The 26191-nt window shown below is 39.0% G+C and overlaps 1 pseudogene across 1 annotated transcript; it reads right to left on the reverse strand.

Annotated features, from left to right (window-relative positions):
* Window positions 1–1818: 1818 nt before the first annotated feature.
* LOC116273119 lies at window positions 1819–23865 on the reverse strand (annotated as a pseudogene). Its single transcript, XR_004181598.1, has 2 exons — window positions 23769–23865; window positions 1819–3124 (listed from the first exon to the last, which is right to left on the reverse strand). The product of XR_004181598.1 is annotated as a mitotic checkpoint protein BUB3 pseudogene (transcript).
* Window positions 23866–26191: the final 2326 nt, after the last annotated feature.

Consider the following 26191-nt stretch of genomic DNA (forward strand, 5'->3'; position numbering starts at 1 on the left):
CCTGTTGGGGGAGGGAGCACCACAAATAAAAGGGACTGAAAGAGGCTTTTGAGCATAGAACAAAGAAAAGGAGAAGGAAGTTGCTTCAAGATAAGGCCAGAGAGGTAGGACGGCTCAGATCTACATGTAAACACGTTAACAGTATTCTATTTCACCTTGCGAGCTGTTAAAAGTGAACTAAATGTGACCCGAGAAGGACTCTGTACTTCTATATTTGAGTCCTTGTGGACAAATTGCAACCTAGCTTAATAGGTAGACAAAATTGAAAACCTAACTTAGGAGTATGCACCTGTAACAATAGCTGGGTCTTGGCCAATCCCAGCGCTGGACTTCAACCAGTCATACACTGCTGAGTGTTCAAACTGTGTTCAAATAAGACAAACGCCAGCCTGTAACCAATTCAGCTGCTCTGTACCTCACTTCCCAATTTCTGTACGTTATTTACCTTTTTTGTCTATAAATATTCTTCCACCACGTGGCTGCACTGGAGTCTCTGTGAATCTGCTGTGATTCTGGGGGCTGCCCAATTTGTGAACTGTTTGTTGCTCATTTAAGCTCCTTTAAGTTTAATTCGGCTGAACTTTTCCTTTTTTTTTTTCAAGTGTTCTGAATCTTCTTTATTAGACAGCACAGAAATAATGGGTTTAGATTATATTACAAAAAGAGCTCAAACTGTTCAAATACAGCAACTGGGCTTGCTAGGGCACAGAAGGGGGAATTCTTCAGACTACTATACAGGGACACAAAGACTCCTCATCCTAAACAAAGTATTAAGGTACATAGAGAAGTTTCTTGTAAGACAGAAAACAGAGAAATCCACAGTAACTCTAACACATTCCTTAAGGAATAAGCATGTATTTGTAGGAAGCAAACATAACTTTCCATAGAGAAACCACTTTCACAGGATGATTAGGTGGACCTGCAATGAAGAAAATACAGTTCAAAAGATGGGTTCAGACTTACACCAAGTTTTCACTAAAATGTTTTAAAAAAAAGACCCTTCTCTGTATCAAAAGAATTTTTAAAAAATACATCACAGATAAAATAAATCTCAGGAAAGGTCGAGGTCCTGTTCAGAGACATACGTTTGCAAATTAATGTAAATTTTAAAGTTTGACAACAAAAATACTGTTTGGAACTACCTAGAATAGGCCAAGCTAAGTTCGTGTTCTGTTTTAGTGTATTACATTGAAATGAATCTCATTCTCACTATAATTTTTTTCTTCTTAACCTTAATCACCAGCTGCTGGTCAACTGAAATGGACATGAGAACTATATAAATGTCAGAGAAATATGTAAACCTCATTAATGTTTCCAAAAATTCATTTAGAGATAGAAAGAGGTCCAAATAGATGCCTGTCTAAATGCAGTGCAATTACGTTACAATTATCTTTCCAAATACACAGATACGTTCTGTCTTTTCTCAGCTCATTACTGACTCAAACAATTTGCCCTTCTGGGATCAATTGTTTGCTAATAAATAATCGTTTACAGTCACAAAATGATATTAGGAGGTTTTCTTATTAGTTTTCCTACTGCACCCTAATACGATGGAAAACTGGCTGATTCCCAAGAATCTAACCTTAACCTCGCTTTGTTTAACAGCCCAGGAAATGATGAACCATCTGCGTCAGAAAATAATGGACGGCCAAGAGGAAATACTGTTTAATTGTAGATTAACCTCCTCATGAAGCAGTCTGAAGCAGCTTTAGAATTAGCAACTATAACCAGAAAAAGAAACAAATGGCTCATGAGCGTTTTCCTCTACCATTTAAGATCCAGAAAGAATGCAAAGGGATTTTTATTACATTTATCTACAAACATTCATTTCCACAGTGGAAACAAAAAATCATCAAGGTCAAAACTGATTCTCAAAACTGCAGTCACTGCCCTCCAATTTTGTTTGCCCAAATACCTTTAATGCAGCAAACCATCAAACCATCTCATGCACTTAAGAAACTGTTTATTTTTTAAAAAATTCAAAAACCTCTTTTCCATTATTTTCAGGTTGTTATAATATTAAAATTAATATTTTCCCTGGTTTCTTTAATATTAACAAATCCACCATTGGGGAGCACAAATTGTTTTATTATCATCAACATGGCACTTAAGCAAATGAAATCTTGTCAAGTACATGGTGACTTGGGTTTTGTTTCTGCATCTGTCACTTGGCGAATGAAGATACCATCTTCAGGGTGTTCCCTGTCATCCATTTCATACATATATGATGATGTTATTGCAAGCATAGTCCCATCATTACTGAAGGCAAGTGATGCGATGCTCGTGGGGTACCGATGGAACTGGCACAGTCGCTTTTTGTTAAATGGATCGCAAATACTTCCAAAGCCATCAGAACTACTTGTGGCAAATGTATTGTGGATATTGTGAAAAGAAATGGCATTGACTGGGTAAATCTGCTGAATATTATTTTCTTTTAGTCTGTGACATTTGAAGGCACACTTCTTCTTCTGTACCTCAGGGCTTGGGTCCAAATACTCAACGGCCACTCGGCCTTCAATAGAACTTAATACATAAGCCTGCTTGTTTGGAAAGGCTCGTATGCAACGAGTCTGGTATTTCAGGCTGGACTCCCTGCGCTGCTGCACGTAACCCATGTTCTGTAAGTCTCACACCAACACTGCGGCCTGCTGTTCCCACAATCAGCCGGTCTCCAGACACTGAGAGGGTATATATACCTTTTCAGGCTGAGAGAAGGTCCCGGCATTACAAGGAGTTCTGGAATCCCACAATTAAACTGTCTGATCCCAATTTCCAGTGACCACCACATTCACTTCTGGACAGTATGCAACACATCTGATAGGGGCATCATGGGTCCCAACAAGATTTTCTTGATCAATGTTCAAATCATGCATTTTCAATTGATGGTCTAGTCCTCCACTCCAGGCATGCATTGGATGGTAGAAGGCGCAGTCCAGGGCGGCGCCGGTGCGCTGGTACTTGAGCCGCACGGAGTTGGCCGGCACACCGTAGAGGCGCACGGACGTGTCCCAGGAGGAGACAAGCAGGAAATGGGAGGTGCTGGGGCTAAACTTCACCGAGGAGATGCCATCCTCGGGTGGCTGGTTCAGCTTGAACTCGTTAGAACTGGTCGTCTTGGGCTCCCCTCAGAAGCAACGTTTCCACTACTTGCCGCTCTCTGCCGCCTCCGCCGCCTCCTTGCTTCCCTCAGAGCACTCTGAAGTTTTTCTTTCATCAGAGAGATGAGAGGCCATTGAGGTGGCAGTGGCGGACGGGAGGGCAGCAGCATTGATGGACATGGATGAGAGCAGGTGTGCATTCTACGAGGTCAATGCTAACTATAGAAAAAGCAATTGGGTGGGAGGAGATACAGTATGGAGAAAGGAGGATGCATTCTAGGAAGTTATTCCCAGGTAGGTGAGAGAATATAGTACTTTGGAGTAGAGACATAGTAGTGGAGAAGGAAAAAGTGGGTAAGTCGAGAAACTTACAGGAGGCGAAATCACCAGGATTTGATGTAATCTCTACTGAAAACAAACACCGTGCTTCTCACAGAATTAAAAAAAGCCATAGGCCAGGCCTTGCTAGGGCATGTGCAGTCAGCTGTTTTATCTAGCAATTGGAGGGAATTTGTGCTGATCAAGTACGCATTTGTTGTTTCCATTTAGATCTAGAAAAAAGGATCTGAGCGACAAGCTTAGGTGCATTGTCTGCGTCTCAGGAACAGAACAAAGCACACTGGCTCAGGCACGAGGAAGCCACTCCCCAATCCTGCCTTTCAGGTGCCAATGGAGAACAACCCCTTCAGCCGAACCATGGTGCTTTACATCTCTCTCCAAACTCCCAGATCTCCTGAGCGGAGATGGTTGATTAAGGCTCTTATCTTTCACGTTCTAAAATCAATTTAATGTTGTTCAGAGCCAGCAATGTTAAAATATATTTGTATTTTGAAACAAAGTTAACGTAGAGAAATGAAAAATAAAATGTTGAGAATTTTACATTTAATTGCAGATATAATTATGTGTTCTGTATGTTACTTAGTTTTCTATCTTAAATAGTTTGAAGGTAAACACGTTTTTTACTTTTTTTTTTTTTTTTTTTTTTGAGACAGAGTCTTGCTCTGTCGCCAGGCTGGAGTGCAGTGGCGTGATCTCAGCTCACCGCAACCTCTGCCTCCCGGGTCAAGTAATTCTCCTACCTCAGTCCCCCGAGTAGCTGGGACTACAGGCGGGCGCCAGCACGCCCCGCTAATTTTTTTGTGTTTTAGTAGAGATGGGATTTCACCATGTTGACCAGGATGGTCTCCATCTCCTGACCTCGTGATCCGCCTGTCTCGACCGACCTTCCAAAGCACTGGGATTACAGGCCAGAGCCAACGTGCCCAGCGTACTTTTTAAAAATTTTTTTAATTGGGAATGTTCTCTACTAAAAAAAGTAACAGCATTCACCATTTTCCTCAATCTTGGATGTCAGATCTCTCTCTCTCGGTGAAACAGATTTTCTAATCTTTCTATCTGCTGTAAAACTTCAAAAAAAAAAAAAAAAAAAACAGATTGGGCAACATAGTGAGACCTTGACTCTTAACACAAAAATGTTAAAAATTGGCCGGGCCTGGTGGTGCGTTCCTATAGTCCCAGCTACTCAGGAGGCTGAGGCGAGAGGATTGCTTGAGCCCAGGATTTCGAGGCTGCAGTGAGCTACAATTGCACCACTATACCCGAGCCTGGGCAACAGAGCAAGACCCTATCTCAAAAAAAGTTCTTCAGAAAAAATATATATACAAGTGTTTGCATAGAGAGTACCAAGATATGACAAGTTACTCAATTTTATAGCCTTCAAAAATCAATCACGCAGTAGAACTCTGTAGGTTTCCACTTAAGTGATATATAATACTGCCAAAAAAGAGAAATATTTATGGCAGTTTTTTAAAGTTTGCTTAAATCTGATTTTTCCCCCACATTGAAAGTCATCCATTTTGTTCTATTTAATTAGGCATGATGGGCAAAAGTGTTAACCTTTCCTCAGGTAATTGTTCATCAAAATCATCATGTCATTGTGCCATGTGACAAGTTTCATATTTGATTAGAAAAATCCTTGGGCTAAAATTAATTTTTTGAGATAAATGTCACTGTGATCGTAATGATTGTACACCAGATTTGTTTGCTCTTCAAATTCAATATGCACCATGCATTCTCTACACATACTGACCTGTTTCATGTTATCCTATATGTTGTAGGAAGGCAAGGCCCAGCTGTGCTGTTGTATGTCAGGGAGCTTACAGAGCAGCTCTAAAGAGGGCAGTCATTTGGGCACTAATGGAATAGGAAACAGGAAATAGAGCCTTCGCTATCTCAGTGGACATACTTTAATGATACCTGTATTTTTTCTTTTTATGACAAGGCAAGAAACAAGATGGTCAATAATCACTACAACAGAATATAATTATAGAATAATTTTACTTGTAGTGCATATTGTCAAAAATCTTATTCTAAAGGCCTTCTACAGATAATTAAGGTCATAGCAGCTGTTGACAAATAGCAAGGAAAAAGGAGTGTTAGCTATTTTACTATGATGTAATGGATGCCTTAGAAACCTGGATGAAATAAGGATCTCTGAAACCAAGAAGGTACATTTCCGCACTCATTGTTAAAGGTGATGCGATTACTGTGGCAAATTTCAAGGCTTTTTCTAAGGTAATAATGATATTGAGAGAGGTGACATATTTGATCAGTTACTAAATGCCATGTCTTCTTCTTAAGACTCTACACGCTTTGTCTTATTCATTCTTCACAACAAGTTTATGAGATGAGTCATATTAACCTCTTTTTAGGTAAGAAAATGGGGTACAGAAACAGTAAGGTGCAGAGTTAGTGCCAGATCCCAAAGATAAGGGAAGTAAATGGCATGTTTTCTATTAGTTGAACCAATTGCTTATAAATATGTTGTGAAATTGTGAAATATACACACGTTGTGAAAAAATCATCATGCAAATTTCAGCATTTTGTAAAAAGACGTCCTCTTGTTGATTATTATAGAAATCTATTCATGCATGTTTCATCACTGTTGTGCATCTGTGTGTGTGTGTGTGTGTGCGCGCGCATGTGTGTGTGGCTCTTGCTGAACTGCTTGACTCTGAGGAACTGCTTGCTCTTATATAACTTCACTACATAGGATTACACTTCTGACTACAGGTTTTGCAGTTTATATCACCCCAGTAGTCAGTGAGGAAAATATTCAAAAGAAACACATAGAAATACATCCTTTAATTTGCCCCTATTCATTCACAAAGGAAATTAAATTGTCTTCCAAAACATGAATGACAGACAACAGTTAAGAGGAAATAACACAGATTCAGGAAGGTTAGAGAATACTGAGTCACACGTTTAAACAACTAAGCATCATTCTTAAAAAGCGTCATTGTGACCAACCTAGAAACCTGTATAAATAATTCTTTGCTTGCTTTACCAAGAGGTGTAATTGAAGTCAGAAGCTCTATAAATAAGAGTGCTTTTTTGTTCTGTGCCTTGCACTGCCTTTTGTGGATACAATTGTATAAAACCACATGTGCTGTTTCCCACTTACCCTGTTAACAGATAGCTCTGTTTATTCTCATTAAGAAAAAAAAATCTATAGCTAAGTTCAAATGAACAAGTTGAACAAGTTTAAAAACTAAATTTTAACCATTGATATATCTTAACTGAATCCTAACCATTGATATATCTCCTCAAGAAGATGGATTGCCCTCTTATCTAAAGGGACTGGTTATATAATCTGTCTTAACCTCTTGGGCGAAGTGAAGGCCCTGCTCTCTTAATCTCACACTCTGACTGTAGGGTATTTCTTCCGTTTCTTTTGTGCTCCTTTGCTAAGCAATGCCAATCTAATAAAACTCATCTAAGTCAATACACTAACACTTGGTAGCATTTCAAGAGATTTTTAAAAAGCTTTCATTGTATGATCTACCAGTGAGGTGCACACATATTCACACTTAATGTGCTCTGTGAACACACAGATTTCTTAACATCCCCGTGAGAAACAGTATAGTGGAGTGATTAAGAAAAGGGCTCTGGAGGAAAACTTTCTGAGTGTGAATCCTGCAACTGGCTTTGTAAACTTGGTCAAGCTTTTTAAACCGTTTGAGCCTCAGTTTTCTTATATTTAAACTTGCAGAACCAGTAAAGACAATACTAGATGATTTTAACCAACATGTTTGAAGCATTTAAAATATGCCAGGCATTGTTCTAATCACTTACATTAAATCATTAGGTCCTCACTACGACCCTAAGGAGCAGGTACTACTATTATTATCCCATTTTAAATAAAGAAGCAGAGGCACAAAGAAGTTATTTACTCAAGGTTACACAAGATAACTGCCCTGTCTTTAGTTAAAATGTGGATATTTTGTTTATTGTAGATTTATTTGGATTACTTTTGATTTTTAAATACAATATTAGAATGTTATTTATTTAATAGCTGAGTTTTTTGGTGCCCTGTTAAATTTTGTACCTGAAATAAATGCCTCCTTTGCTTCACCCTCGTCCCAGCTTTGAGTTGTTTATCAGTAACAGTTATTGAGGGAATTAAATGAGGTAATGCGTGTGGAATACTTTGCACTGCCAGGGCTCTATTAAATGGTAGCTGTCCTTATTATTCTTTCGTGTAAATAAATAAAAACAGGGCAATTTTTCTAAATAAACACATAATGAAAGTTTGAAGAATTTATAATTCTTGCCTCTCTCTTCATATAATAGAACTTTAAAAGTCTGCTTTTATATCTAAAATTACCAAAACTTTTATAATACTTCCTCCTTTTCCAAAACACTTTTATATATAATATATATTATATGTGTGCTATGTTATACACACACGAAGTTTCAGCTTTACAACAAAATTAGGAAGATAGGGAGAGTATCTATTATCTTCTTCTTAAAAGATGGAAAACAACAAACTCAGTGGGATTAAGTTGTTTGCTCACCCAGATAACTAGTCATGAAAAGCGTTACATTGTCTTTTCTACACCTTTAAGGGGAATTCTTAGTCATTGCATGAGGCAGACACTTTCCTGCCTCAAAATCTGCATAATGTTACGTCAGGAGTCTGATGTGCACAATTTCTGCCTGCTTGATCTTCTGTTCTTCGGCAGACAAAGTGATGAAGTGGGTAGGATAACCAGGGAAAATGCTCCTCATTGCTGAATGCCTCCAACCGTTTGTTTTCTCCCTGAATGAGCCATAAACACTTGCTGCTTCTCTTGGGAGCCAAGGTGGGGGAGGGGTGGGGGGCAGGGAGTTGTGTTTAGCAACCAAATTAAGAATTTAAAATTCTTCTTTGTTGCTCTTATGTTTTCAAGGTTGTCTAAAAGAAACATGTATTTTCAGACAGTAGTGAATCCTGAGTTGATTAAAAAATTAAAAGAAACATGCAAGTGTTTTATAACTTATGAAATGACATTTTTAAAAAAAACCCTCTGAGTCTTTAGTTTGTGAGTATTCAAACTACATTATCCTTCATGGCTATACCTAGAATACTTAGAAAAATTATTATGATGACTTCATTTCCTGAAATAATTTAATTTTAAGGATATTTGTTTTCAGCCTGTGCTTTATGATTAAGATTATCTTGTCCTTTCTCATTTCAGATTTTGATTATAGTTTCCTCATTACAGAATGACACTTAATCACAGTGTGAATAGTAATGCTCCTAATTTTCCAGAAATAATGCATAAGCTTATGACTTCTGAAATGATCTGCTCACACTTGTGCTCCTACAGGGGAAGGACAGCTTTGGTGCAAATATCTTTTGCAAGGAAAATGGAAACAACAAAGATACAATGTATAGCGTCAATAAATGAGTCACGGTAAAATATTTTTCATGTTTCATCTGAAAAATAATTTTAATTCTACAGATACTCACCTTTTTTATTGTTCTAATGCTACAGGATAAACCCAGCCATTTAAGTATTTTAAATTGTGTTTCTTTAATCTCATTTTTTATTACTGTTTCACATGTTAAAGTCAAATCAAAACACCATGCTCGTGAAATCTGGAATTACAGTTAACAACTATGTAAAAACCAATGACTTTTATTATGTTGATATAGCAAAAATTCATTAAATTGGTTAGCTTTCATAGTTTAATGCTATCTAGTATTTGTTGAATACCTCTTTGGTTAGAAGTATCACCCAAAGGCTAACAAGGTTAACACTGGACCCAGACTGCCTGGATTTGGGTCTGGCAAGCTCTGTGACATTGGGTGAGCTATTTAATCTCTAAGTCTCAGTTTCAGCCTTTGTAAAATTGCATTAGTAATAATACATATCACATAGGATCTCTGAGTATCACAGAAGTTCATGAATTAAAAAGCAAACAAAACAATGCAGCAACCTCAATTCCTGCCTCCTCAGAAAAAAGAATTCGACCGAGGGGCATATAGCAGAAGGAGAGACCGAGGCAAGTTTTAGAGCAGGAGTGAAAGTTTATTACAAAGTTTTAGAGTAGGAACAAAAGGAAGGAAAGTACACTTGGAAGAGGGCCAAGTGAGTACTTGAAAGACAAGTGCACTGTTTGAACCTTTGAATTGGGGTTTTATAAGTTGGCATGCTTCTGGGGTCTTGTGTTCCCTTTCCCCTGATTCTTCCCTTAGGGTGGGCTGTCTGCATGCACAGTGGCCTGCTAGCACTTGGGAGGGCAGCATGCACAGTGTGTTTACTGGAATTACATGCATGCTGACTTGAGACTTTCTTCCCTTACCAGTCAAATGTCCCTAAGAGATCAAATACCAGCTAAAATCTGCCATTTTGCCTTTTAATGCACATACTTGAGCCCACTCGCCCAACTCCTCAGATGAGGAGCTTCCAGATAAGCTCCTTATCAGGAAGCTGCTCGTTACCAGTTTCATGTGTTTCTGTTTGTTGGAGACTACCTTTCCCTGGTGCTGGCTGTGACTAATCATTATTTTGGATAAATAGTTAACAACTGTCTGACCATCACCTAATGGTTGTCTCACATTCCTGGTGTGTGTGTGGTGGGTGGGGAGGAGAGGGCTCCTCATGCCTGACTAGCTACCTGCTATAACAGTCAGAACTGGATAAAATGTTTTGTGGTTACCACTATGAAGCCATAAGATAAATAGTGGTGTCCAATTTTGTACACAAGGAGAGCTCACAGTCTCTGAAGTTTGTCTGCAGTAGGGAATAATAAACAAAGGTATGGCTTAGCTTATGATATGACCATCTATCATATCCTATAGACAAAGGCAATCAATATATGCTCATTTGCTCATTCATTTACATGTGCTTAATTCTGTATACTCTTATCTCTATGAAAAACAAAAGAAATAGCACGTACATGCATACACACACAGGAAAATATTGAAGGTAATTCTCATGTACTTTGGAAATATTAGCTTGGACAACGCAGATAAAGCTTGAGGTAGGCCTCATGTGAAGGGTAGGTCTTGAATTGCAGAAGAAAGAAAAAGTTTCTATAAGTAGGAAAATAACTTTCATAAGGCAAGCTAAGAGGATCATCTTACTACATTTCTAGTTTAGTATGGGTCTTCATCAAACTTTATGAGGATAGGGACCAGCCCATTCTTTTTAAACAAGATATCTTCTGCATTTAACATGGTGATTAGCATGGCAGGTATTCAACAAATGTTTATTAAATAAATAAGGGAGAATGAGAAGTGTGTACAAACCAGTGGCAGTATAGGCAGAAAAGTCACCTTTTTAAGTTAAACCATGGGCAGGATGGAATAGAGCTAGGGAAGGGGGGTGTATAGTTGGGGTTCTCCAGAGAAACAGAATCAATAGCATACATGCATATATAAAAAGATAAAATGAGAATATTACAACAAATTTGATTTAAAAATGTTTAGATGAAATGAACAATTTCCTAGCAAGGACTTATCAAAAACCAACCTGAAGCATTGTATAATTATAAATTAGTTCATCGTTTTTAAAATTCCCACAAATCAGGGACAAAACTAGCTTTGTGGGCTCTTGTACACATCTTTGAAGATCCTGTGTAAGAAAGAAAAAAATACATATGTGTACAAATACAATATTACACATGAAAATGAGTATTTCTTTGAATGAGAAAATAAGTCATAATAGAATATTGAATGAATATGTTAGTAGTGTCAAATATCCAAGTATCATGACACCAAATATGTTACTGGTGGAAGGTGTCTGAATTACAGGTGGTGAATTCACATGGGTCTGAAGCAACCTCAATCTTTGCCTCTTCAGAAGAAAGAATTCGACTGAGGGGCATAAGACAGAAAAGGAGATGAAGGCAAGTTTCAGATCAGGAGTGGAAGTTTATTTAAAAGGCTTTGGAACAGGAAAAAAGGAAAGGAAAGTATGGTTGGAAGAGACCCAAATGGGCACTGAGGTCAAATGCAGTATTTAACCATGATCGTAGGAATTTATAGGTTGGCTCGTTTCTACATGATTCTTCCCTTAGCATGGGCTGCCCACATGTGCAGTGCCCTCCTTAGCCTTGGGAGGCAAGCAGGTACAGTGTCTTTAACAAATCCCATTTATGCCTAGTGTTCCATTACTGGAACGCTAAGCATGTGGGAATTATTTATATTCTACTGCTTAAGGTCATTGCCAAGGTCTGATTGCAAAAATTCAAAAAATTGTAACCTCAGGCATAAAAGGGTTAGGAAGCTGTATGTATGCCCGTCTGAGGCTATTCTCCTTTTCCCGTGTGTGCCTTTGGAAGATCACACTCCGCCATTTTGTCTCTTAATGTGCATGCCCGGGAAGTTGCTTCTCCCTGGTGCCTACATTCAATTAACACTTTTGCAACAGGTGTGGAGCATCAGGAAACGGCCTCTCCCTGGCACCAGATGCCAATTTATCACTTTTAGAGAGGCAATGTGGTAATTGCCAAAACGGCACCTGATACTCCTAGTGGATGGGAAAGAGTCCTCTCCTACCCTGTTCATGCCTAACTGCTTGTAACAAATATATATATTTGTTGTGTGTGTGTATATATATATTTGTTATGTGTATATATATTTGTTATGTGCATATATATTTATGTGTGTGTATATATATATATACTTGTTACAGGTAGTTAGGGATGAACAGGGAAGGATATAGGTAATGAGTGATATAAGTAGTAAGTCTTTGGGGGAGTCATTTCTGGTTTGGCACAAATTCAAGCATGGCTTTGACAAGATGTCAGCATACGTGTGAAATGAAAACATTAAAAGAAGTTTCCCAGGATGATGGGGATGGCTCTAGAGTGTTTGGGAAGAATAATGCTTTCATTTCTTGAGTGTTGCCTTGTGTTAGGTACTGACATATATATAATCACTGATTTTCCCAGTGGCCCCTGAACAGACTTTATCCTTGTGAATTATCCATTTCACAGCTGATGAAACTGGCAATGACAGTGGGTAAATAGTTTGCCCATAAGCATGAAGCTAGCAAGTTGGAGGTTGTTGATTAAAGCTGGGTTGCATCTGCTTTCAGAATTCATGTTTTTCTCTTTCTGGCCCGTCACTTAACCTGCCGTATGAGTTTTGGCAAGCCACTTACCACCATTGTTGGTTTGTTCTTCAGTTAAAAAACAAAACAAAAAAACATTGTGGATATATTTTCAGGCTGGGCACGGTGGCCCACACCTGTAATCCCAGCACTTTGGGAGTCCAAGGTGAGTGGATCACCTGAGGTCAGCAATTCAAGACCAGCATGGCCAACATACTGAAACCCTGTCTCTACTAAAAATACAAAAATTAGCCAGGCGTGGTGGTGCACGCTTTTAATCCCAGGTACTCCGGAGACTGAGACAGGAGAATTGCTTGAACCCAGGAGGTGGAGGTTGCAGTGAGCTGAGATTCATAAGTCATTATTGAAATGTTACATAAATTAAGATTTTCAAATTTGAGAGATACCTCTATCAAGTTTCTTTCATATGTAAACTATAAAATGTCAGGGTATTATCAAGTGTATTCCTGACAGGAGAGGAGACTTATTTTGACTATTCACTGAGAAGAACCAAATCCTCTGCTGACAATCTATTCATCTATATAATAGAAGAATTTTCCACATATTAATTCTGAATTCTGTATTTTGTCACCATTTGACGCTGAGTGCAATAGGATAAGACTACAGTGCAAGACAACCTCTGGTCCTATACCTTTGTGTGAGGACACTAGGTAAAATAGCATGATAATAAATTCACTTCTGTCAAAAAGAATATTCTAGGTCATGAACGTTTCATCAGTAAATTTTTCCAAACAAGGAAGAAGTAGTGTCAATCTCTCACAAAGCCTTCAACAAATAGAGAAAGAGAGAATAATTACTAACTACTTTTAAGAAACTATTAAAATTTCAATACAGGCCAGGCATGGTGGCTCATGCCTGTAATCCCAATGCTTTGGGAGGCAGAGGCAGGTGGATCACAAGGTCAAAACATCGAGACCATCCTGGTTAACACTGTGAAACCCTGTCTCTACTAAAAATACAAAAAATTAGCTGGGCGTGGTGTTGGGCACCTGTAGTTCCAGCTACTCAGGAAGCTGAGGCAGGAGAATGGCGTGAGCACGGGAGGCAGAGCTTGCAGTGAGCCGAGATTGCACCACTGCACTCCAGCCTGGGCGACAGAGCGAGACTCTGTCTCAAAACAAACAAACAAACAAACAAAAAAATTCAATACTGACAGCTAACAAAGACATTACAAGAAAGAAAAATGACAAGAAATCGCTCATAATCATAAATGTAACAATATAAAACCAAGTATTAGCAAACCAAATCTAGTTATATATAAAAGGAATAATACTTCATGACCAAGTTGGGTTTATTCCAGCATTTCTAGGTCTCAAATTTATCTTTGAACTCAATCAATGTAACTTAATACATTAACAGAATAGAGGAAAATAATCACATGATGATCTCGATAGGTGCGTAACTGCTTTTGTTAAAATATAACACTTACTCATAATAAAGAATGATTAGCTGAGAAACCTATCAGAAGACTTCCTTAACTTGGTGAAGATATCTGTAAAAATCTTTCAGCAAACTAAATGGTGAGAAGAGGAATCAGATGAGAATGCCCAGTAGTCAACATTGTAAGGTCCTAGGCTGTGTAATAAGGCAAGAGGAAGAAATAAAGGATATGAAATTTAAAGAGAATAAACTTTTTTTTATCAAGATGACACATTTGTGTACACAGAAAACACAAGCACATCTACCTACAGATCAAAGAATTAATAAAGGAATACAGCAAGTTTGCTGGATATAAGCTCTTTCTATAAAAGCAACTGTATGTTTACATAACAATGATCAATTAGACATTAAAAATTTAAAAATTACAAATGCAAAAATAAAATCCCATAAATACGTATGAATTAAAGATGTGTGAAGCTTCTACAAAGAAACCTATAACACGATTAAGAAGTTAAAGAAGTCAGAATAAACAAAGAAATATACCACATTCATGGATTAGAAGACTCAATATTATGAAGGTTTGATTCCTCTCAAATTAATCTATAAACTCAATGCAATCTCATTAGCAAATCTCAGCATGTCCTTTTTAGTAGTAATTGACATGTGGACTCTAAAATGTATAGAAATACACTTGATCTCAAAAAAAAAAAAAAAAAAGTAAACGGTAAAACATAAAAACTTCTAGGAAATAATGTAAGAAAATATCTCCCTGACCTTGGAGTAGCCAAAAATTCTCTAAATGAGGCCTCAAAAAACACTACACAAAAAATGAAATCCGGGCCGCTTTCATTGCCATGTGACTCACATGGCTACACAGGGCTTCATGCTTGGTTTAATGTTCTATGTCCTCATCTTGAAATTTTTACTAATTTTTGAATATAGGATCCTACATTTTGATTTTGTCCTAAGCCCTGCAAATTATGTAGCTGGTCCTGTACAGAATAGATAAATTGTCCTACATTAAAATTAGGAACGTACATTCATCAAACAACCTTATTAAGAGAGTAAAAAGACACAGAAAGTGGGAGAATAAATTTATAATACATCTAACCTCAAGGCTAGTATCCAGAATAAAGAATTTTTACAAATCATTAAGAAAAAGTACAATCCAATTAAAAATGGGGAAAAGGATGAAACAATTCTATCATAAAAGAAGATAGCTACATGTCTAATAAAGAAATAGCAAAGTGCACAATTTCATTAGTCATCAAAAAAATGCAGAATAAAACAAGTGTAGGAAATATCCATAGAAATGCCTTCCAGAATGATTAAAAAGTTTAAATTATGATATCAAGTGTTGACAATAATGTAGAACAGTAGGAACTGTCATACTTCTGATACTGTAACAGACACGTCTCATCATTTTGAGAGGTGATTTAGACCCTGGCAGAGTTGTGGTTAAATTTGTGATAATTATACAAAATGACAAGCAAATGAATAAACTACACAATTCCAGTGAAAATTAAAACTTGTGGAGGAAAGAAAAATTATTCTAGATGGTAGATGGCTCAATTGTAAGTAGCATTTGCATGTTTATAACAAAATATTCATAATAATTTAAATACTAATATTGATCTAGTTAAATTAAGACAAACATTTTATCACAACAGAGGTGGAACAGGGTGAAGATATAAAGTAAAAGTATATCCTTATATTCCTAGTGGGACGCCAATAGAAAATCCCAAAACTAAAAAAATAGTAAGTAGCAATATAAGCAAATTATTTAGTCATATGGAGATAAAGAGTAAAAGAACTAAAAAACTGAGTTGAAAGTTATTTCCTCAAGTAGAAGAATGGGAACTATCTATTTTGGTAAACACATTATAAAATCAACCTTTTAAATTAAATGCCAGAAGATCTTAGGTATAAAAGAAAGAAAATTTAAAAAGAACTAAATAAAAAAAATTTTTTTTGTTTTGTTTTGAGACAGAGTTTCGCTTTTGCTGCCCAGGCTGGAGTGCAATGACGCGATCTCGGCTCACCGCAGTCTCCACCTCCTGGTTTCAAGTGATTCTCCTGCCTCAGCCTCCAGAGTAGCTGGGATTACAAGCATGCGCCACCACGCCAGGCTAATTTTGTATTTTTGGTAGAGAAGGGGTTTCTCCATGTTGGTCAGGCTGGTCAATAAATGAATTTTTAAAAGAAAGAAAATAGTTAAGAAAAAAGAGAGAGTAAATGAAAGAAGGAAGCTGGGAACTAATTTTCAAGTCTCCAATAAAGGGATTTCCAATAATAATGGATATCTGGACCTTTCCAGTAAAGTCGGAGTCTCACCATGACCCTCCTCCTGCTCTTGTAGTCATTGCCTGACTAGCTGGGTAAAGATGGGTAAGTTAACTCCCGTGTCTCAGTTTTCTCATTAGTTAAATGGGCCAATAGTAGAATCTACCTCATCTACTAAAGCGAAGTTATCACAAAGCTAACACAGTGGCTTTAAAGTTTTGTAAATTTGCAGAGGTAAAATATTTAAAGCACCGTTGACAACCAAAGTCACAACAAAGCATAAACCTTACAATGCTTGGCTGGGCCCAGTGGCTCATACCTGTGATACCAACACTTTGGGAGGCTGAGACAGGAAGATAGTTTGAGCCCAGTAGTTTGAGACCAGCCTGGGCAACAAGTAAGACCTCATCTGTATTTACAATTTTTTAAAATTAGCTGAGTATGGTGGTGCTTGCCTGTAGTCTGGACTACTCGAAGACTGAGATGGGAGGATCGCTTGAGCCCAGGAGTTTGAGGCTGCGGTGAGCCGAGCTTGTTCCACTGCACTCCAGCCTGGGTGACAGAGTGAGACCCTGTCTCAAAAACAAAACCCAAACAAACACACAAAGAAACAAAAACTTGCAATGCTCCAGTTATTTATCCATAATACCTTCCTCATAAAAAATCAGGAAAGGGATATTAGTTTGGGGAAATAGCTTCTCTGAAGTCCAGAAAATCTTGATGAAATGACTCTGCCACCCATGAAATTTCATCTCCTCACTGAGAGTACTCTCGCCACTCAGATACATTTTCTGTCATGTAACAAGTGCTGTGTACACAGTGAGGGTCTGGATATCATTTGCTGTCTTTCCTGCTGACCACTTCTTTCTTTAGCTGCACTTTCTTTAAATGCAGTGAAAGTCTGCATCTGGTCAAAGACTCATTGTGTCTTTAGGCCTGTGAGGCACTTTTCTTCTATTATGTGCTGATTTAATCAGGTCATTTCTCAGAACTTTCCTGACCCCCGCTGGCACAGCCCACAAAGGTCTGCAGAATTTTCTACTTCTATAAATCCTCAAGCATTCAGCCAGCACCTGTGAGGGCAATCCCTCACAAAATACAGCTTTTCTCAACTCAGACCTCATTTTAATATAGAGGATATGTGTGCTTGAAACCCTGGAGGTTATTTTCATCGCAGTTAGAAAGTTTGTTATCAAATCCTATTTATAATGTTTTTGAACAGTGGCCTCATGTTGAACATAACAATGATGAAGAAATGCAAAGCAGCCTCCATAGGTGGTGGCAGAAGGATGAGGACCCAGCAAAGGCATGGAGAGTTAAGTGGACTAATTATGCAATCGGTGCAACAGAGACAAAGGATCTGTGACATGGCTCCACCCCTGCATCCAAGACAAGGATCTCCTGCTGAAAGAACCTCTGGACTGGCCTCTGGGGCTCTTTTGGCACCAGACCATTGTTCTCTGCTTCCCCACTTATTGTTTCTGTAACACACAGATTGGTTTAAAGCTTTTAAATATCTATTAAATTATCTCTATACCCCAGTTGAAACAAATTCTATGGTTAATTTCTTACATATTATTTAATTTTTTTTTTTGGCCTTACTCATCTCTCAGAGATTACTCATTCATGCTAATGCTTTTGGTCAACAAATAGGTGCTCCATTTTTCACACTATTCTTCATCTTCTAGATTACAATTTTGACCTATTTTTAGTCTTTGAGGTTATAGGCCCATGAGTTCTAAATGCTAGCAAGGCATTAATATGGACTCCATTGATCCACTGCTAAGAGGAGTGAAAGAAACCTCTTGTATTAGATAATCTCAGAAAGTCTGAAGAGGGCAACTGTTACTAGTAATTAGCACCTTTTCAATACAGGAAAATGAGATGGTGGATGAGAGAAATATTGGGAGAAAGTGGTTGCATTAGTGTTCTATTGCAGCATAAAAAGTTACCACAAACTCAGTGGCTTCAAATGACACAAATATATCATCTAACAGTTTCTGTAGGTTGGAAGTTCAGGAAGGGCAGGGCTGGGCTCTCTGGTCCGGGGCTGATCTGGCTTCAATGAAGGTGTCAACAGGGGTGTGGTTTTGAAATGGAGCACTTTCAAGCTCACTGGTTGTTGGAAAAGTTCATTTTTTTCTCAGTATCACGTGCACTCACCATTTTCTTGCTGGCTTTTACCCAGAGGCCATTCCAGGCTTCTAGAAGATGCCAGAGGTCCTTGCCTCTGGCCCCCATAGGCCTCCACATGCATGGAGGTTGACATTTTTCCAGGCCGGCCTGAGTATATCTCTCTGATCTCTTCTACTCTGGCCATCCAGAAAAACTCTGCCTTTAAAGGTCTCATTGCAGGTCAGGCTCTCCCAGGACAGTCTCCTTTCCTTAAGATCAGTTGATTTGGCATCTTAATTACATCCAAGAAATTCCTTCACTTCAGCATGTGAATTGGTGTTTAATTGAATGATTGGGAGAAGGTGTGAGTACACCAGGGTCCCTAAATCTTGGGAATGTTTTAGGATTCTGCCCACCAAAATGGTCTGGGGAGAAATGAAGAAAACTTTTTTATGCTGAATATCCAGTGCACGGCGAATGAGCTGCTTGTGTCTAGTAACTGTAAGTGATGAAGTCATGGCCTAGGTGCAGGTGGCCTCTCTGCAGAGATTCCTGGTTAAAAGAGCCCCCCTTCATCAACCTCCCCTACTTCCTTTCCACTGATGGCAAGTTTTACAAAGAAACCCACCCTACACTGAACACAGGGGTTCTTTAAGACTTCCGGACTTGATATGCAATCTACAGATCTGTTAATTGACTCGCTTTTTAAAAATTAACTTTATTATTGAAGTATGACATTCATATAAAAAGTGACCTAATCATAAGTGTTCAGCTCAACAAATGATCACAGAGTGAACACGCCCACATAACCACACCCATCTCAAGCAATAGAAGCATCCCAAAGGCTCCCTTAATGTCCCCCCTCAGGCTTTATATCCTCCTACTTCTCTTAAATTAAACATTACCCTGACTTTTGATACCATAGGATTAGGTTTTCCTCTTTTGTGAACTTTTTTATAACTGGAAACTTATAAATAACCTTTTCGTCAGACGTCTTACATTCAATATTGTGTTTGTGAGTTTCCATTGGAAGAACATGCCACAATTTATTTGGCCATTCTATTGTTGATGAACCTTTGCACTGTTTCCAGTTTTTGACTTTTACAAATAATTCTGTGAACATCTTTGAACCTGTATTTTGGTGGGCCGTGCACACCTGCCTGTTGTGCATATTCCTAGAAGTGGAAATGGCAGGTTATAGAGAAGGCATGAGTTCTACTAAAACATTTACTGCCAAAGAGTACCTCCACCCTTAACTGTGGTTAATGTTCCAGTTTGAAGACTGTTTTACCCTCTATGCAGAGTAAATTTCCAATCTGCTACCGGAGTGGGAAGGCTCAGCCATCCAGCTAGTGGAGTGAGTGAGGAAAGGGGTCTGGGGATTGAGCAACCTCTTATAGTTTCAACTCATTCTCCCTATTTTAGCCAGCCCATCTCTACTCACAACCCCCTTCAAGAGTTATGTGGTGCTGTCAGCTTCAGAACTTTGGTCTTTCATGGCACAAACTGGATTGCTTTTCAGCTTTCCTTACCACTAGTTTTGGATTCACTTTCCACAGGCCTGCTGTCTTTTTCTTCTCTTTTTTCCTTTCCCTCCCCTCCCCTTTCCCTCCCCTCCCCTTCCCTTCCTTCCCCTTCCCCTTCTCTTTCCCCTTCCCCTGCCTTTCCCTTTCCCCTGCCTTTCTCCTTCCCCTTCTCCTTCCCCTTCCCTTCCCCTTCCCCTTCCATTCCCTTCTTTTCCTTTTTTGGAGATAAAGTCTCACTCTGTTGCCCAGGCTGGAGTGTAGTAGTGTGATCTCAGCTCACTGCAAGCTCAACCTCCTGGGCTCAAGAAATCCTCCCACTTCCGTCTCCCGGGTAGAGATGAAATTTTGCCATGTTGCCCAGACTGGTCTCAAAGTTCTGAGTACAAGCAATCTGCTTGATTCAGTCTCCCAAAGTGCTGGGATTCCAGATGTGAGCCATTACACCTAGGGCTGCTTTTTTCATCTCCTGTTTTCAAGATTTTTGATGCTGCCATGCCCTCTCCCATTTTTTTGCCCCTATGGTTTATACCTTTAAGGCAAAGTTTATTGTCTTTTGTTTTAATGAGGAGCTGGAAGAGAACAAAAGAAGAAAGCACATGTGTTTAACGCTATCTATCTGATGAGGTAACATTCCTTTAAATGTTCAACATTCCTCCCAGGGTAAAGGGGTAAAGGAAGTTTTTTTTCATTATTTGAAATGCCTCATGGCTTCACAAAATAAGATTCTAGCCTGCTTCCTGTGGTTAGGATTTTGTTTCTCTCTTTTGTTCTTGTTTTAGGGACATTTATGCATTTTATCTTCCTTATAATGTGTCACAAGGAAACATACCATCTGCAGCACCAAGTCTAACATCATATAACTGTATGTTGATAGAACCAAAGGTATTTATGAGCTGTGACTTCCACAGTGATGGGTTAGTTATTAAGATGTTTTTGAATTATTTAGATGTTTGTTTCTGTTTTATGCCAGTAGTTTGAGAAAATATGTAGCTTAGATCTCAATATAAACTGTTTGGGCATATTTAGGGGGAACAGATAGCACTGGTAGAATTAACAATGTTGTCCAATTGATGGATTCACACACAAAGTTAAGAGTGTCTAGTGATGTTGAACTCTGAAAATTGTGTCAAGTTATTCTATGCCTAGAGGCTGAATCACCTTGAGGCACTTTAAAAAAATTTATTATTATTATAGGAGAAATTACTTGAGGGGCCTGCATCAGTTATGGTGAGGTAAGGCCAACATATACCTATTGTCCTGGCGGTGGGGGGAGGAGAAATAATAGACCATACACGGGCCCCTGTAAGTGACCCTTCCAATGTCATTTGGATTAGAAAATGGTCCTGAAAAGAAAGTGGGAAAATTTACCCAGGCACCAAGTAACTGCTTGGAAGTAAAGAAATAAAGGTTGTTTTGTTTTCTTCATGGGTTTTGGTGTTAGAAAAACCTTTCTACTGTGTTGGAATGTCAATGAAAGATGTCCCCTGGTAGGAAAGAACATCACAGGTCTTGGAGGGAAGGTTGCAATGAATGAAAAGGGAGCGTGTATTGTAGCTAGGGCCTAGAGACCCCTGGCACAGGGCTGACTCTGATACTGCAGGCAGATAAGGCTGAGAACCCTGTGGACCCACTCTACTCAGGCATGCCAGTCCTGTTTTGGTATCAATGGTTGAATATGTGTGTACAAAGTAAACAGCTCAAATAGGCGGGTTTTCCAGGAGCCTCTGCTATAATCAGGACAAGTAGAGGCTTTACCGACAGAGACAGTGATTATCCTATAGACCTTGGGGCTTTGGAAACACCAAAGTGTTCTGTGAGACACTGTGTGGCAATAATAGATGCTGAGGCAAAAGGAACAGAATCAGTGACATGAGGGGACCAGCCAGATGCTAGTTTACTGTCTGCCTGGCATTTGGAAAGAGAATTAATTCTTTTGAACTGAGTAAGATCGTGGGATTCTTGAACAGTTTCAGTGAGAGAACATGTATACGGTGTTGATACCCTAGTATGAGATCTCAGACTTTCTAGTATGAGTGTATGTGAATTCCTAAATTGTTAACAGAAAAAATAGGAGATTTGACAATATTTTCAGCTGGTGAAGCAGGTTGTACCTCTCAATTTTTGTTAATGAGATCCCACTCTCCTGCCATATATATCTATCTTGTTCTAGATAATCTTCCGTTAGTCAGTGTTGAAAATGATGGAACCCACATTACAGGATTGTGATCAGGATTAAAAAGAAAGTAACGACTGCAAACACTTAACACAGTGCTTGACACATAGTGAATGCTAAAGAAATCTTCTTTGCTTCTGTTCTCTCAAATTCTTTCTGGTTGCTACAAAGTGTTTGTAGCACCAGGGTGTAGAGAAGTCATCTATGTTGTGGGCTCTGTGATCTTAGCATTGAAGAAACATCTATGTTATGGGCTGGGTGATTTTAAGCAATTTACAGTCATCTTTCTGGCTTTGGTTTCTTGATCTTCAGAATGGGAAATACTACAACAATTTCCCAGGGGTGTTGCAAGGATTGAATAAGATAAGGTATGTGGCAAGTGCCTCAAATACGGCACTAAAAGTCATGCAAACTGCAGTTCTTCAGATTTTTAGTATCATTCCAAGGAAATGCCAAACCTGGCTCAGTAGCTAGACAATTATAGTGGCTAATCCCGAATCTTCGTCTCTGCATGGAATAGTTTTCCCAGTGAGCCTTCAAAGGAGAAAAAGATCGGAGGTAGATTCTTATTCATTTCTTGAGGAGCATGCTGTTTTCTGTCATTTTTCAGGGATTTTTCATGGCTAGTACTTTCCCACAAGGGCATAAACTGGTAGACAATGATAATTAGTCAGTATTGTTTGAGTTGCTTTAACCTAGGAGTCTGACTGCCTCCCTGCCTCCCCACGGAGTTCACTAGTACTGTATCTCTAAGTGCCTGAGTTCCACCTCTTATTCAGCACCAGCCAGAGTTTCACAATCTTGCCAGGAGGGAATAATTGAAACTAGCAGAAGAAAGAACAGTTTAAGAAGAGATTGCAACATGATGACTCAGTGACAATCAGTTGAAGGAGAATGGAGGAGTGTGGAAGTGCTGTGAAGGTCACCGTTTCATTCATTGAGAATGCTGAACTGGCTCCATAAGGAAGTCAGGAAAAGCTCCATGAAGCCAAATCTCCAGGCAGAGTTCTGCAGTGCAGAGGGGCGCCACACCTCTTTTTTTTTTTTTTTTTTGAGATGGAGTTTTGCTCTTGTTGCCCAGGCTGGAGTGCAATGGCATGATCTCGGCTCACCACAATCTCCACCTCCTGGCTTCAAGCGATTCTCCTGCCTCAGCCTCCCGAGTAGCTGGGATTACTGGCTAAATTTGTATTTTTAGTAGAGAAGGGTTTCTTCATGTTGGTCAGGCTGGTCTCGAACTCCTGACCTCAGATGATCCGCCCGCCTCGGCCTCCCAAAGTGCTGTTATTCCAGGCATGAACCACCATGTCCGGCCTTCCCCCCCCCGCCAATTCCTGCAAAAGTGAGAAAGTGGCTGTTTCCCACAGGCACGGGATAAATACCAGGCATCCTAAGGGAAGCCGCGTGGCCACTCTCGGAATGTCCCAGGTCCTGATCTGGTCCTCACCACGTAGCTCCCGTGGAAATACGATTAGCTGCTTGGGAACAGTGGTGCTCATTTGAGGAGAATGCCAGCACTGTATTCCACTCTGCTGATTATCTATTCTTTACTACTTGGAATCATTCTTTCTGATTATGTTTTCCCTGGCATCAGAATGCAGTTTTGTTGTGTTTCTGCCATCGGAAATGATTCCCCGAGTGATTCTCTCATCTCTTCCAGACGTCTCTCTCCCCTTTCCCCTGCACCCCTGCCCCATTTGTCTGGCAGTGAGTGAGTCAGCGCTTCTTTCTTCTTTCTCTTTGCCGCGGGCAGTAAAGGGAGACTCCTTAGCAGCTGCTCAGCTACCTCCCAGAGACAGCAGCCTTTCTGCAGTGGGAGCGCGGATTTTACTGATTCTCTGCAGGGTTTCTAAATAGCGGGTCTTCCGTAAATCAAGCCTCATTGTGACTGTGAGTGAAATGGGCAGTAAAGACAGGTGCCAACACTGGAAAACAATTTCCAGCACATGTAGAAATTTAAGGAATTGTTATTCTTTGACTATGGCACTGTACTTTAAGATCTAGCTCGTGTTTGATAAAAGATTAAGTTTTACAGTGTTTGTCACACCAGCGTATAGAAAAATCATCCTTCTCTTGCCCCTACACAGGACTCTAATTAAGCTACCTCAGACACAGGGGTGGATTGAAAGGTTATTTATGGTACACAATTCCTTAATTTGTTTTCGCTTGGCCTCACAAGTTTCATCTTTCCTTTGGCATCTTATCTAGGGCAAGGTTCTCAATCTCAATTTTACTATTTTAGGCTAAATTTATTTTATTTTATTTTATTTTTTGCTCCTATGCATTGTAGGATGTTTAGCAGCTTCCTTGGCTTCTAGCCACAAAACACTAGTAGCATACTCCCTCCTTTCCCAGTAACGACCATCAAAATTGTGCCCTGGGGACAAAATTTTCCGCAGTTGAGAACTGTTGGTCTAATTGAAGATAAGTAGAATAAAAGAAGGACTTAGAAGCCTTGAGCTCAAATCTTATTTCAAAGGCTCCTTAATGTAGCTTCTAACTTTAATCTTTGATTCTGGAATGGGCTGTGCTCCTATAGCCTGCGAGCTGGCCAGTGCTGTTGGCATGAACTCTGGGAAAATGAAGCCAAAATCATGTGTCTGATCCCTGGTAGGCCACGAAGCCCGGTCAGTTCTATGATCCTAGACTGTACTTCTAATCCCAGAAAGCTGTACTTCTGGAAACTCATTCTTTTGAAGAACTGGAATTCTTCTTCCTACCTTCAGGCTCCATCCGTTCACCATCCAGGCAGGCACTGTTAGCAATATCTTAGATGACCTTCCAGAGTTACTTCTTGAATATGCCAGTGAATGTGCATACAGGTTCCTGATCAATTTCCCACTCCCCCAAATGGGCATGTTGTACATACTAGAATGCACCATTTCTTTCTTATCAATGAATCATAGAATTATTCCATATCAGTAGATATTTCATTTCCTCTTTTTTGGGTAAACTGCTATATAGAATTCTATCATACAAATGTATCAACTTATTTAACTTCTCTCACTGATTTGTACTATTATAAAAAAGTGCTGTAGTGAAAAATTTGTGTAAACATCAAAAAGTGAAATTGCTTGGTCAAATTAAATAGGCAGTTGTAATTTTGATATATAGTGCAAATAGTTCTCTGTAGGAGTTATAGTAATTTACCATCCCACCAGCGATACATCACAGCACCTATTTCTCTGCAGTCAGGACAACAGAGTGCTATTACTTTGGATTTTTATTGATTGGTAGAAAATTGTGTCTCAATGTAGTTTCCATTTGGATGTATCCTACTATTGGAGAGGTTGTGTTTCTTCATATGTGTAAGAGTCATTATTTACTTTTTTGTGGACCATTTGTTCATTCCTTGCCCATTTTTCTTTTGGATTGTTGGTTTTTTTTAAATGAATTTCTGGAAGTGTTATATATTAGGGAGACTAACCTTTTGTTATATGAATTGCAAATATTTTTTTCCAATATGTCAATTATTTTTTATTTTGTTCACAATTTTTTGCATAAATAAACTTTACAAAAATTTTATTTCATCTAACAAAAAACTTTTCCTTCATGAATTTTGGTTTCTAGTTATAAAGAAATTTGCATTTTTCTTCTTCTTTTATTATTTTCCCTTTTTTTACATCTAAATTTTTGATCCATGTGGGATTTATCCAGGTAGCTCAGTATAAGTTATAGATCCAATTTTGTGTTTTCCACTACTCAACCCCCGCATCCCCCTGCAGAACTCACTGGCTCTCTTGTTTATTTTTTCAGAGCAGGAATTTTTAAAGGGAGCTTACTAATGTAAGGACATTGTCTACTTTCACCACATGAGCAGTGCCTCCAGCAGTAGAGGGCTGGACTGGGGTGCAGGACTGTAGGCCATTGTCTCCTGCAACATCTCTAGCTCCTCCAAACTACATTAAGGTCACTTCTTCTTTGCACAAAGTCATCGTGTACTTGTTTACTAGATTTGTGGGAGTATATGAGGGTGAAATAGCACATAGATAGGGGAAAGCCTGCTCCTTTCTAATTTTGTATAAACATTGCCAGTTTGAAAAGAATCTCAAATGCATTCAGTGATTAGGAGTCAGTTGGTTCATTCTTGAGTTAGTGAGCGTAGCCTGAATACCTTCAGCATTTGACATTCAAAGTTTACCTTCAAGTGAAAGTTCTTATTTATCTGTTAACCGCTGATATGGTTTGCCTGTGTCCCCACCCAGATCT

Source organism: Papio anubis, unplaced genomic scaffold (genome assembly GCF_008728515.1).
Source record: "Papio anubis isolate 15944 unplaced genomic scaffold, Panubis1.0 scaffold372, whole genome shotgun sequence".
In the NCBI taxonomy this organism is placed as follows: domain Eukaryota; kingdom Metazoa; phylum Chordata; class Mammalia; order Primates; family Cercopithecidae; genus Papio; species Papio anubis.